The sequence below is a fragment of the Pangasianodon hypophthalmus genome, chromosome 1, assembly GCF_027358585.1.
Source record: "Pangasianodon hypophthalmus isolate fPanHyp1 chromosome 1, fPanHyp1.pri, whole genome shotgun sequence".
NCBI lineage: Eukaryota > Metazoa > Chordata > Actinopteri > Siluriformes > Pangasiidae > Pangasianodon > Pangasianodon hypophthalmus.
In genome coordinates, this window is record NC_069710.1 from 5,938,375 (window position 1) to 5,952,813 (window position 14,439).

At 38.5% G+C, this 14,439-nt stretch overlaps 1 protein-coding gene across 1 annotated transcript in view; it reads right to left on the reverse strand.

The window, feature by feature from the left end:
* scn5lab (sodium channel, voltage gated, type V-like, alpha b) overlaps positions 1-12,568 on the reverse strand; it is a 115,918-nt gene extending 103,350 nt beyond the window's left edge. The window contains exon 1 of the mRNA XM_053234764.1: positions 11,819-12,568. The gene's annotated coding sequence lies outside the window, so the exon portion shown is untranslated. The remainder of the gene's footprint in view (positions 1-11,818) is intronic.
* Positions 12,569-14,439: the final 1,871 nt, after the last annotated feature.

Here is a 14,439-nt window from a genome sequence, read left to right on the forward strand (position 1 = left end):
CACCAGAATGCCAACCTAGAGAATATTCAGTCAGCATGCACTGTGATTAAAACAGCCCACTGAACTCGGTGTCAATCAGGAACTCCACGCTCACTCACCTTCCAGGGGAACGACAGGCCGTGTGTGAGGGGAAGCAATTAGTGATTAATATGCTGATTAGGATTTAAATGCTAGCTGCTGCAGAATGGCAGCGCGGTTGCCATGGAGAGGAAGGTGGGCGGACCATGTCATCAGCTCCCTGATAGCTTTGACATCTGTGTTTCAGCAGCCACTTCAGGTGGGCCTTACAGTGAGGCGCTGTGCTTCAAATCTTCAGGGTGGTGTTCAGTGTCACTTTAAGCAGCGATTATCCTGATTGCAGAGATCTACAGTGGCACTCAGTGGTTTTCAGGAGACACAAAGACCATTCCCACCACGTCTTGCTGACCATACATTTAACTTGCAGCAACATGGACAACTGACAACTTTATAGCTTAATTTTTGTCATATTTTTGTCATATTATGTTATATGACCCTTTCACACTATGTTAACACTCTATTACACTCACTCTATTTAATAATAACAACAACAACAACAACAATAATAATAATAATAATAATTATAATTATTATTATTATTTATTTCATTTATGAAATAAATAATCATTTATTACATAATGATTTTAATACATAATCATTTATATACTACAGAGCTACTGAGGTGACATGATGGTTATTTTTAATAACGTATAGCCACAAATATACCAGTAATTGAGTCCAGTAATTGAGTAGCGTCAACCACAACTTAATATTCTGTGGAATGTCATACTTAATGCGTGACCTCTAGTTCAGTATTTGGCAGAAAATCTATTAATTTTGAGAATTCACTTTGAGAACACGGGCTAATGGTAGGCTATATCCATATCCGCAACTCCTGTGACTCCAGTGACTCCAGTATGTGTTTCTATGTCATTCCAAGATTGAAGTAAAGTGTAATTTTATCAGCCATTTCCATACTTAGGTTTCTGTGGCCACAAAGGTCTAATTCGTGGTCTAATAAAATACAGCAGTTGCCACAAGTTAAGTATTTCATGGCCACAATGGCCACACCTTATTATAACATTATAACCACCATGTCCACTCAGTGGCTCAGTCATGCAGCCAAGGGTTAAAGGGTTCATCTGGGGTACAGCGTACAATTAACTATCCTTGAAAGACAACTAGACACCGAATATCAATTGTTAGCCTTATCTAGCACTTGAGAAACTGTGTATTATCAGGCAGTATCAAAGATAAAGATGATCCTATGCTCAAAGTTTTTGTCTACTGGAGGTCTGTTTGAAAATAATTTGAGAACAAAGACTCTCTTTCTTTTAAAATAACCCTAAGACCAAGCCTTTAAAAGGTCAAGCCTAGCATTATTTATGTTAAAATAACCCAGATATGACCAAGCCTTTAGAAAGTCAAGTCCAGTATTTTCAATGGGTCTAAAGTAGAGTGTGGGTTAGCCCTGCTCACCTCTGCTGCATGATTCAGGTTCCTCCTACGCTCAAGTGTCTGCTTGCTATTGCTCAGATATCGCTTTTAAAGTAGGATAATGTCGTCTAAAGAGCCAGACATTAAGAGTTTGTGTAGGTGACTGGAGAAAATGTTTTTATAAGCTGTCTCAAGCATCCTAAGCCGCGCCCCAAATGAGCCACATGACATTATTAGTGGCCTGGAGCCACTTAGAAGAAAGTTTCTGTTTATGCAACCCTGTTTTCTCCACGAGTCCAGATCACACTGATTGACGACACCCATTTAATTTATTTTTATTTTAATATTGGTCTTAATTTAGAGGTCATTTTAATTCTTTTGCATGCTTTTGTATATCATTCTGCATTGCCTTTGTGTATGAAGTTGCTCTTTATAAATTCCCATTCCTTGTCTACATTCCTTTACTCTCATACTTCATGCGTATAGGGTTTGGAATAACCTCAATATGTTATGTTCCAAAACATGTACTGTCTGGAAATAAATAATTATAACACACAGTATGTACAGTACTCTAATGTTCAAAATGCTGATGTTAGTAGTTAGTAGTAGAGTTAGTACGCTGTATCGCCCACTCCTTAGGACGAGTGTAACAGTATTATGTACTAGAACACAGTGTATGGAGTTTGTCTTTCAAATAGCAGCTCCTTAACATGCGTCTAACTTTGAATCCCACCCAAGGTTTGTGTAGGAGGGCGAGCAGCACAGTTGGTATTATCCTGTAGGTTGCCTTTGGAGTGTGCAGTTGAATAAACAATCCAGACAGTGATGTAGGATGTGGTCATGACTACCTGTGATGGCTTTATTGAACTGTACAAGCATGGGCAGTTTTTCAATTTCAGGGAGAAGTAAATGTGCTTTCCATAGAAAGTCAGTGTGCTTTCTGTGATCATTATGATCGCAATAGAACTTCGGTAAATATGATGGGCTTCTTAATTCTAAGGGACCAAAATAACAGCTGTGTTACTGGTTTATCTGGGGTGTTCATGGAATTTATGGAAATCACTTAGCACTTTATCAGCTGATATACTGTAGTGTTATAATGGGGAGACAGCATCATGTGAATGCCAGTAACTTCACAAGTTAAGACTGGTGAACAAATAGCATCAATGGTGCTGTGCAGTGTACTTTAATTAGCAATCAAATCATGAACCTGTTTAATTCAATTCAATCTTATTTGTGTAGCGCTTTTTAACAATAGGCATTGTCACAAAACAGCTTCACAGAAATCTGATTGTAGATTTAGAGCCATGCCAGAGGCAACAGTGGCAAGGAAAAACTCCCTGAGATGACATGAGCAGCAGCTCCACAGTATCCATGTAAGATTATCCACTGAAGCTAGGGTGATCCTTGGACATAAACTTACATGTACATGTAGCTTGAAATGCTGTTGAAAAGTGAAAAACATTTTTTCATGTACTAAAAGCCTTGGATAAATCTGGATCTGAATGTACATGCAGAGTACTAACAGCTGTTAGCAGTTATCATGGCTATTATGCCATTATTAAGCCGTACTCCACTGATATTAGGAACACCCAAATTAAAAGGGGTGCACACTTTCTGAGTGCCTGAGACGGGAGGAGGAGAGTGGAAACAGTCCCATTTTCACTCCATTTCCACCTCTTTATAGAGGCCTGGGGTTCAGTAATTTATGAGAGTGCTCTCCTTTAAGCTCGGCTTGTGCATTCTCTCTCTCATTAAGCCTTCCCACTGCTCTGACACACATTTTAATTTCACTTCAAAGAGGTCACATTAGTTTGGGCTGCTCTGTTCTCTGTTTGTCTCTAGCAGTTTTGTTGCGTCAGTTTTCACTCCGGTCCATTTTTCACTGACAAGGCAACAGCAGGCTGCACACATGAGGACTTTCCTCTTGACATTTACTACCCTAAACATCAATAAGGCAGAATAACAGTAAAGCAGCCGCTGCGGTTGGTAAGTTTTGGATCAATCACTAGCATGGTGCTGGCTACAGAGGAAAATTTGTACATTGCTGAGCCGATATAACAAAGTCCAAACAAACAAACAAACAAACAATTAGAGTAGGGGGCAATTATGCAGCAAGGTTGATAATCAACAGTAATGTTGTTGAAACTAATTACACCAAAAGATCCTTCTTTTCCCAAAATACTAATAACCCTTTGACCAAACTGCTTTACTGGGCATGAAAACCATTTGCGGCATAACTGTAATTATTTATCTAATTTTTGTCAACAGTCACCCTCATCTCCATACACACACAAACACACACACACACACACACACACACACACACAAAGGAACATTTGAGTCATTACATTAAAATGCCAGTCATGAAAAAAAGTCACAAATACTGAAAAAAAGAGTCACAAATACTGAAAAAAGAGTCACAAACACTGAATATTACAGAGAGAACACACCACCTTGTTCAACACAGTGGTCACTGCTTTTAACAATAAGCCCATTTCTAATAAGAAAGTCTAAATGTTACGTTATATCTTTACATTCAAAGCAGGCATGTTAGCAATTGAAAAAAAGATGCCACAAAGTATACAGCTGAGCATAAATTTTTGCATAACCTTTGAGGTTAAAATGAAAAAGACAAAGAAATTTCACAGATGTTCCTTCATCATCACACGTTTTTAAAAACGGTCGAATGGTGCACGTAAAAAGAAAGGTATAAAATATGACAGAAAATAATCAATGACGGGGTGGTGTGATGTCAAGTGGAGGGCTGTTACTGCACTTTATCGTACAATAACACTATAGTGTTTTGTTCCTCGACCACAGCAATTTGCCAACACTGACTTTTTTTTTATTAAAGAAAAACACATCATACGTTTTATCCAGTTAAAGTTGTGTAAACCAGTTAGTTCTTGTTATCACTTACGTTATAACGGCTATAAACATTCCCTCTACTATATACTACTAACTACATTCTTTCTTTTGAAGATAACACAATGCAGCTTGTTGTGTTACGAAAAAAGCACAACGTCGTCCTCAGTGAAGACTTTTCCATATCGGAAAACTTCAAGGAACATCTTTGCCTCTGACTGTTACAAAGCACTGACACTGGAGACTCCTTCCAAAATTAAGAATGTTTTTAATCCATTTATATGGAGCGTCCATCATACAAATCCCTGTGTAAGTTGTTACTACATAAAACAATAACATATTAATATATAATGCATTAATATAAACCTGTTATTTTCCTTGTCACTACTCTCAGAGCTACTGTTATAGAAAATTCTGACTAATTCAGAAAGTTCTGACCAATCAGAATCGAGAACAGTGCTGTCGTTTTATATGCCCACTATTTGTCCACCTTTTTATCTGCCATCATGCTGTGGCAAAATATCTTTTCAAACTATTTTCCTGTTGATTCTGCCTTAAGATTTGGATTTGCTGCAAGATACCCCAACATTTCATTTATAACTTCTTGGAATGTTAATAATTTTCTAAAACTTATACTGTAAAATAGAGGTACATTTTTTTTCCTGTTTTCATAGAGAGACCTTGGGGTATGAATGGCCATGTTGAGAGCAGTAAAATGAGAAGCTGTCGTTTGTTAGGCAACAGAGACGTGTGGCGCTGGCATATCATACAGACATTATCAGTTATGAGAGTATTTGATATCTTCATCATTAAATAATATCACTTTAGTTTTCCAAAAAAAAAAAAAAACCTCTTATCTGTTATTTTGTTATTTAATCAGAGCTCTTAACATCAAACGGAAGATTGCTATTACTTTGTTTAGTTTTACATACAATCAGCAGCACCCAAACTGCCATGTTCACACATGTTCTTATTAATCAATTTAGGATTGAGAAGAGTTCAGAGGTTGGAAGTGCAGACACACTACAGAAACGCCTAATGCTACACAAGCTAATAATGCTTTTTTTTTTTTTTTCAAGACTTTGGTCTGAGACGGCATGATCTTGATTACTCTAATAATGCTTACATCGATTTCTCCGCTGTTGGCCGTGCTATAGCGGGAAGAATGCATTGTGCTCCTGCGACCCACTTAGATTCATCTTGTTTGAGCTCTGCCCTCGACGCTGTGTCGCTGGGACTGCACGCCTCTTTAATTACACTCATTGCTTTTGTAAAACCTTGTTTCTCACAATCACACAGCACCCTCTGTGCACTTTAGCTCATCTCTCTGCCTGCCTCTGCTGTTGTTTGCATTTTGTATGGAAACACGCAAAACATCATTACCTACTAATTACGCCATATAATAAATCGAATTAAAAAAACGAAAAAGATACATAGAATTATGTTACTTTAGAAATTAAACTTTGCATCGACTCTCTGATAAACATACACATTCACTGGACACTTAAGATTATCAATATTTTGCTATATTCAGCTCAGACATGATGCTAGCGATGCCTGCCAAGCTCAACCACTAATTTTCAGACTTGGAAAGGAGCACGATAAAACAGTGTTGCATTGCAACTATGCTACAAGTGCAATGGCTGTGTTTCCCTTTGAGTGTTAGCCAGCACAGAGTGTAATAGAAGCCAAAATCAATCAGTGTGTGTGTGTGTGTGTGTGTGTGTGTGTGTGTGTGTGTGTGAAATTCATAACGGGTCTGAACATCTCTCTAATAATAACACGCGATCCAATACAGTTTAAGTGATGATCCAATCTATGGGATTCTACTGTATATGTGGTGCTGCCTGTTTACAGGAAATACTGATCATACGTCACCTCTTTCCCGCTCGCTATCACTTCTCTAATCTTAGCTCTTCTAAAGGTAAAGAGAAAAATAGCTGAAGGAAAAGTTCCCGTTACATTGCTGAACACTGCTCCAGCATGAGCGTGGTTAGGATGACTTTTGGAGACCAAAGAATGTTTGTTTTCAAGCTGATGAACTAACTTCGCCTATCATCAGTGAATACATAATTGGTGTTTATTTCCCAGGAGACTGTCGGTGCATGAGCAGAAAGGAGTTGTGCAACAGCACGCCTCACTGAAAGCAATTCTCTTCTAACCTTACACAAGTGTCTGACAAGCTCACAGTTGATCTTTTCTATTTCGTGCTGGACCTTTTCTTTATCAGAGAGCACTGTGCACTCGTCTGTATGCCAGACACTGAAGAATAACCACGCATTTAAAGGTTCAAGGACAGTTTATGAGCACCACTGTAAATACCTCCGGCAGAGATAAATATCCCCAGCATGCTGGTGTCACCTGAAGCTATCCACTTTTCCTCTCCAAGCTGATGATTCTGCTGGCCTAGTTAGATAACAATCAACTCAAGCCTTCTTAGTGATTTAGGAGAGACTGTAAATTCATAGCATGTTAGGCGCATGCTTCATAGGAACAATCAAAGTGCATCCATATGATTAGAATGATTGCAGACCTCAAAATTGCTTTTAAAGCCTCAATCAGGAGCCACCGTAACAGACAGGACAGTTGGTTCGAAGCTAAATGCAACAACAGCAGAATAAGGCAATACAGTTTTGTAATGCTTTGTGCATTATTTAACACCTTAAACTTGTGCCTTATTATTCGGTTATTTATCATAAAGCATATTCAGCAATTATTAGAATTTAGTCAATAACTACAATAAATCTAATATGAAAAGTATGTAGTTACAAGAGGGAGGAATGTATGCGTAGAACCAGTGTGTCACCAGCAACAGAAAACATTAAGTACTGTAAAAATTTAACCAATTCCCATCAGGAGGTGATTCATCCATTCTGTGAATCACTGACATTAAAAACAAGCCTTCACCAGAAAACTAGTGGATCAATAAAACAAGATAAAGGAGGACCTGACATAAGTATCCACGTTCCCCTGGGGCTCCTTTCAAAGTCCAGATTAGTAGCTGGCCATTCGCGCATGTTAACTCATAGTTTCTGTGTGTACTCATCAAAACAGCACAAAATAACCAAACTTTGAGTGGGATCCAAATCCCCAAACGCTGAAGGTCCTCTAGGTTAAGGAGTGAGGCATGAAGGTCACTCATCATTTGTCATTTTCAGTAGATGCACAGCCAAATGTCATGCACGCTTTTCTCAGGCAGGGACAAATCTCTCCCTGAAGGACTAAACAAGGGCCTTTTCAAGAGATCATTTCTGACTGCCCTTTTGGGGCCTGTGGTCAATACAACAGCGGCTGAAGGACGACAAGCATTTTTACAATGATGTACGACTATCAGTAAAAAGCAAAACTACAAAGAGATCAAAAGAAATAAAACTGTAACTGTGGAAAATATGTTTATTTATATAATATAATATTATACAGTACTGTTCTAAAGTCTAAGGCACACTACATTTTTATATAAATGTTCTATTAGATTCTTATTTTATGCCCACGGCATAAATTTTATTATTATTTTTTTTTAACAAAAAAACAAAAAGTAATTTTTAAAAAGCAAAATTTTGTGTATTGGTAAGTAATCGACAATATAAAGTAATAGACCATGTTTCTGATTTAAAAAAAAACATCATCAAGGCTGTCTGATTTTACCTTTAGAAGCAGACGTTTTCCAAGAAGCTTTGTCGATTTCCTTATAAAACTGCACAATGGTGTAAGAGAATTAATGTACACTATAAATACAAAGGCAAATGATCATCTGATTTCTTTTTTATTGGTTTCTTTACTGTCCCCTTTCAACATAGTGGTTATTTATACTTATAAACATTTCGTTTCATTTTTTTTTTAAGGCACCTTTACTTCACAAAATTTCTTTAGAAGTGCCAAAGACTTTTGCACAGTTCTGTATACATTCATACAATTCTCAGAAAGCCTCTCCATATTCTCTATTTGATTATCTATCCACAAAATTCTCGAAAAGCCTCCTGTATTTTCTATTTTATCATCCATCTTTTCCATGAAACAACAACGAATGCATTTCTATGCAACCTGATCTAACTTTTTGTTTAGATTTGTCAGTACCAAAGGTATAAGCAAACATCCAGTGACAATCGCTATCCGATCTTTTACTCTCAGCAGCTCATATCTGTTTATTGCATAGTCAACTAAAGCCCCATATGTACTGAGTGTAGCAGGAACATATAGTTACAGATACACATCCTGGCCATATTCTGCCCTCACTGATGTTATACTGAGAAATATATATATATATATATATATATATATATATATATATATATATATATATATATATATATATATAAGCCAGATCGTGACTATTTCTCCTGTGCAACACTCATGAGGTTTATACAACATTAACTCAGAGGGAAATTTTACATTTAGAAATACCAGACCCAGGAAGAGTCTTACATGTGAATTTAAAATATCTCAATATTACAACTTAAGAGACGTAAGTAAAAAAGAACTATAATGAAGCTTTCCCACAGGGACACAGTAGTTTCAAATTGCTCTACGAGACAATCATTGGATCAGTGACATAAGGGCAGTTGTCACAAATAAATTACGAGTGACAAAACAAATAATGACTCCAAGGTCACCTGGTGTTGTCACAACCACACAGCGTGAGTGAGACAAGCGGCCCTGATCAACATCAGTGGAATTGTATGGCGATCATAACCAAAAGACACAGAAAGAGGTTGCTTTTGAGCAGTTTAGTATTTTAAAGTACTGATTATTTTGAAGTACTGATAATGAAAGAATTGTTAACAGGAAGGGTTGATGGAGATCCCATGTCTGTTAGCCCACAGTGACAGCATTATGTCAGGGGGAGCTAACAGTAAAGCTTATTAAAACAAGCTCCATGTATAGGACACACAGTCAGAGGGCTTTGTTGGAATAAGGCCATTTTAACATGTTGGTGTATTATTATTATTATTATTATTATTATTATTATTATTATTATTATTACAGGGTGTCCCAAAAGTCTCCATACATAGCAAACACATAATATATATATATATATGTATATATATATATATATATATATATATATATATATATATATATATATATATATTTTTTTTTTTTTTTTTTTTTTTTTCAGATAGACTTTAAGAATGCCTTTGACAGAAGAAGAACGTATTGAAACTGCTCTCATGGCTGGACTGGGCAGCTGTTGCAAGGTTGCGATGGACTTTAACAGGAAACATGGCGAGCACATCACACACAACACTGTTGCCAAACAGGGAGCCAAAGTTGGGAGAGATGACGCTGTGTGTGTTTACAAAGAAATGGCAATCATCTAGAGAATGTTTTGTAAATAAAGTTACATTTTTCTAAAAATAAGTGTTAATTTCCCTTATGTATGGAGACTTTTGGGACACTCTGTATTATTATTATTATTATTATTATTATTATCATCATCATCCATTTTCTGTACTGCTTATCCTACACAGGGTCACAGTGTAACCCTGAGCTTTTCCCAGGGGACTCGGGGCACAAGGCTGGGGACACCCTGGACGCGGTGCCAACCCATCACAGGGCACAATCACACACACACACACACACACACACACACAATGGACATTTTTGGAAATGCTTAAATTTTGGAAATCAGCCTACAATTCATGTCTTTGGACCAGGGGAGGAAACCGGAGAACCCGGAGGAAACCCTGGAAGCACGGGGAGAACATGCAAATGCCACGCACACAGAGCAGAGGCGAGAATGAGAATCCAACCGCCAACCCTGGAAGTGTCAGGCAAACGTGTGAACCACTAAACAACCTTGCCCTTGTTATTATTATTATTATTATTATTATTATTATCGTTGTCGATGATATTTATTACATTGGTGTTGTTTGGCTGCACTTTATAAGAAAAATGGCCAGATTATAGCCTGCTATATTACTTACTTACATCATTTTTAACCCACTTTCCTAATAGCCCCTCTTTTACAATCCTCCAAAGCTATTCTTCAAGGTATTTTACCTAAAATCGTGCATTTTTTGCCATGGCACGGTGAGAGCTGAACTTTCAGGACCTTGGACAGGAGCGCGAGGCGTCCCGAAGCTTTAGCTTTTCCGCGTTTAAAGGTCACTGAGTGAGAGGGCGGGGCTTGTTCCCAAAGCCGCATATTTGTCTACTAAATACTGTGTCTAAATAGCACTCCACCTATTCCGACATGCTGAAAACTCATTCAGAAGCGGGAATTAAGCGCCAAGCGAGCCACGGGCTGACACACACACACACACACACACAGCCATCCTAATCAGTGTGTAAGTGGCACAGTGTGTGACAGGTCCGAAGAGGTTCTGGATAATTTTATTGGTGTGTTTAGTAGTAATGTGGGGTTTGGGACGCAACCAGTGGCTTGTTTTGGCGCACCCGGTCACACACACACACACACACACACACACACACCTGTTCACTCACTTCTAATTCTCAATCGAAATAGAAACTTAAACCTGTTTAAAGTCCTAATGTGTACACTGTCAGGAAAAAGCAGGCTATAAACTTCTCGTCACTGATATGATGCATCTATTGTACCTTTAATTTGTAACTTTTGCATGGGAATGTAGATGCAGTGTGCCTTATAATTAGATCTTAAAGGCCACACTTGTACCTTTAATTAGATCTGAGTGAAATACTTAGAATAAAGGTGCACTATATACAACTTTACAGGTATAAGATAATCAGTAAAGGTACAAAAGATGTATACTTGAAGGTCAGATTAGTAATAAGGAAAGGTAAATTATAATACCTTTTTTTTCTGAGAGTGCACAACAAGCAAGAATAAACAAACAAACAAACAAATAAATAAATAATTGAATAAATAAATACAAAAAGTATAGCTTTTGCTACAGAGGTGCACTTGTGTAAAATCATCAGGATTAAAATAGGGGAAAAGTTCTAGGTCTAAAAAATAAATGTGAATTTATTCCATAGATCAGTGTTGTAAATGTTGTCTGAACATTGCCATCAGTTTCCCCCTCCATGCATACTTCAGCAAACAATGCAATCAGCTGTAGAGGGCTACTAAACGTGATTAAGTCTTTCTGCACGAGCATAGCTGTGATTTGAATTCAGACATGCAGCATATGTTGAGCTCCTCATCAGCCCTCACTTCACCTGAGGTTAACCTGAGCCTATATAATCTACCTGCACTATTCTGAGTATTGGGCTGTTCTCCTTCCCTAATTCACCCGACATGTACACAACTGCTCGGTGCATGCTCTTTCCTGCAATCTGGCTCGTCTAGAAGTTGCAACAAAGGGATGAAGTGAATAATACTGGAAATATGGGAACCATTTTCACTTCCAAAGAACCTAACTGACCAACTGATCAACTTTAGGGATTATTGATTGACAAAACAGGTCTGATTTGTAAAATAGAAAGTTCCAGATTGTTTTGTAAAACATGGAGAGAGAGAGAGAGAGAGAGAGAGACTGACCCAGGCACGGGTACTGATCGTGCTGCTACTTACGTGTGAAACTTTCTTTTCTTGACAGCTTTGCATCCAAAAGAAGCGGCCCTTATAGTTCAGCGACTTCCGACATTTCCCAATGAGCGCTAGCAAAACCCAGAGTAGCCTGAGGGCATGTGAAGCCCTCTCTGGAAACTCATCCCGTCCAGATCAACGGCCTGTGATGAGTTGTTCACTCGCGCTAAACACGCACATCCATTCGCGGCTCAGGCGCAAACCGACGCCAGCCTAAATTCCGCTCCATACGACATGGCGCACAGCTCTGAACAGCCTAAACCTGCAGCACAAATTCTTTCCCCTCTGGCTCCTCTTGGTAAATCATCCAAATCAGAAAGACTCCAACATATTAAAGTTGACCTCGTTGTCTTAACAAAAAAAAATACAAACAATAAAAAAAAATACAGGTCAGTGACGCCAAACCCGAGTCTTCCCGGCTTTCTAATGATGTCCAAGCGGCGTCTCGGGAATAAGAGGCTCTGTGTATCGCAGGCACTTGAGTTCCCGGCGCTCTCCTGTAAATCTTCGAGCGCAGACGCGCAGGAAACCTGTGTGATCGCCGTCGAGCCGCCGACTGAGGAAGTGAGCTGGTCGGCGCACGGGAAACGCCTACTCCCGCCTGCTTTTGCGCTCTCTTTACGCACCGCTCCGACTCACATCTGTTTGGCCCTTTAAAACTTTCTTTGTCCAAAAAACACCCCAAAAAATCCTGCACATTTTGATAGCTCTGTGAATGGATAGCGCGCAGTGGAAATGGACTGTACTGATCTAGGACAAGTCTTTGGGGACTGGAGTGTTTAATATCATGCGAACAACTGTTGTTTATGAACTCACTGGAGCAATTAAGCCTGATGTCTTGCTTTCACCCTTTAATATGGGACTGAAGTGTTTGCACAGATATTTCAGTGAAGGACACCGATTTGTTTTTGTTTGTTTTTTTTCTTTCTTGAGGAAAGCAAAGATTATTACCTTAATATGTACATTAGCACTTATAATAACTTATTACTAATTAATTTATTTAGTGACATTACAATGGAGGAATGGGAATTATAGGCTATTTATACAGTATATAAATAAAGTCTTGAGTATTTTGTTTATTATAGTTGAAGATGTGGATCAAAGCGCGCTTACCTAAGAGTGGACACACACACACGCACACACACACACACACACACACACACACACAGCTGCTGAATCTGCAGCTCCCTCTGGCGAATCACTAATGCTAGAGGCACACAAGACCTTCACATGCGTTTCTGTCATTTCTACCAACAAAGCAGCTGACAATTGATACCAGACCCAATCCAAACACCTGAGCAGTGCAGAGTTAATGGCTAAGGGCCCAAAAGTGGTGAGATCATAGCCACCATAGGTTCATCAAGGGTGGAAGTCTTATATGATATAAAATCACTTCAGATGGTGGACTGACACCAGGCTTCTCCAAATACCTACTCAGAACACCTCCGAATACAGTGAAAGCCATACCTGAGACAAACTGTTACTTGTACTTTGAGCTGCAATGTGTCACCCTCAGATTGATCTCTAACTGCAACAATAATATCTCTATCTGCAACAACAACAACAACAACAATAATAATAATAATAATAATAATAATAATAATAATACATCTGTACCACTTACCCTACACAGGGTCACTGGGAGCCTGGAGCCGGACGGGGTGCCAACTCATTGCAGGGCACATGTGCACACACTATGGACAATTTCGAGATGCCAATCAGCCTACAATGCATGTCTTTGGACTGGGGGAGGAAACCGGAGTACCAGGAGGAAACCCCCAAAGCACAGGGAGAACATGCAAACTCCATGCACACAGGGCAGATACGGGAATCGAACCCCCAACCCTAGAGGCGTGAGGCAAGTGTGCTAATAACAATAACAAAAACAACAACAACAACAACAATAATATAATAATAATAATAATAATAATAATAATAATAATAATAATAATAATAATAATAATAATACATCTATTCTCTGTACCACGTATCCTACACAGGGTCACCGGGAGCCTGGAGCCAGACGGGTTGCCAACCCATTGCAGGGCACAAGTGCATATACTGTGGACATTTTCGAGATGCCAATCAGCCTACAATGCATGTCTTTGGACTGGTGGGAAACTGGAGTACCTGGAGGAAACCCCCAAAGCACAGGGAGAACATGCAAACTCCATGCACACAGGACAGATGTGGGCTTCGAACCCCCAACCCTATTATTAATAATAATAATAATAATAATAATTATTATTATTAATAATTATTATTATAAGTGTGTAGAAAAGCTGCACACTTTTCAAATAAAATATAATTCTTGTTTATGCAGAAATGAACCTAGACATGCTTGAAACAGCAGTAAAAGTTACAATTGGACATATAAAATGTACACAGTGTGAAAGTAGCTTGAAAGCCAATGCATAACAAAACTGAAAACATGAACTCATGACTTTATTATTATAAAGTTATATAAGGTTATATACAAAAGCAACATTTAACTTCCCGAAATCATTCAAACTTTTGAAAACAGGCTTTGAAACAACTCGGCTGAGGTGAATTTGTTGATAGCTGATAAGCAGTTGAAACAGTTACACAGCCTAAATGGCCCGATT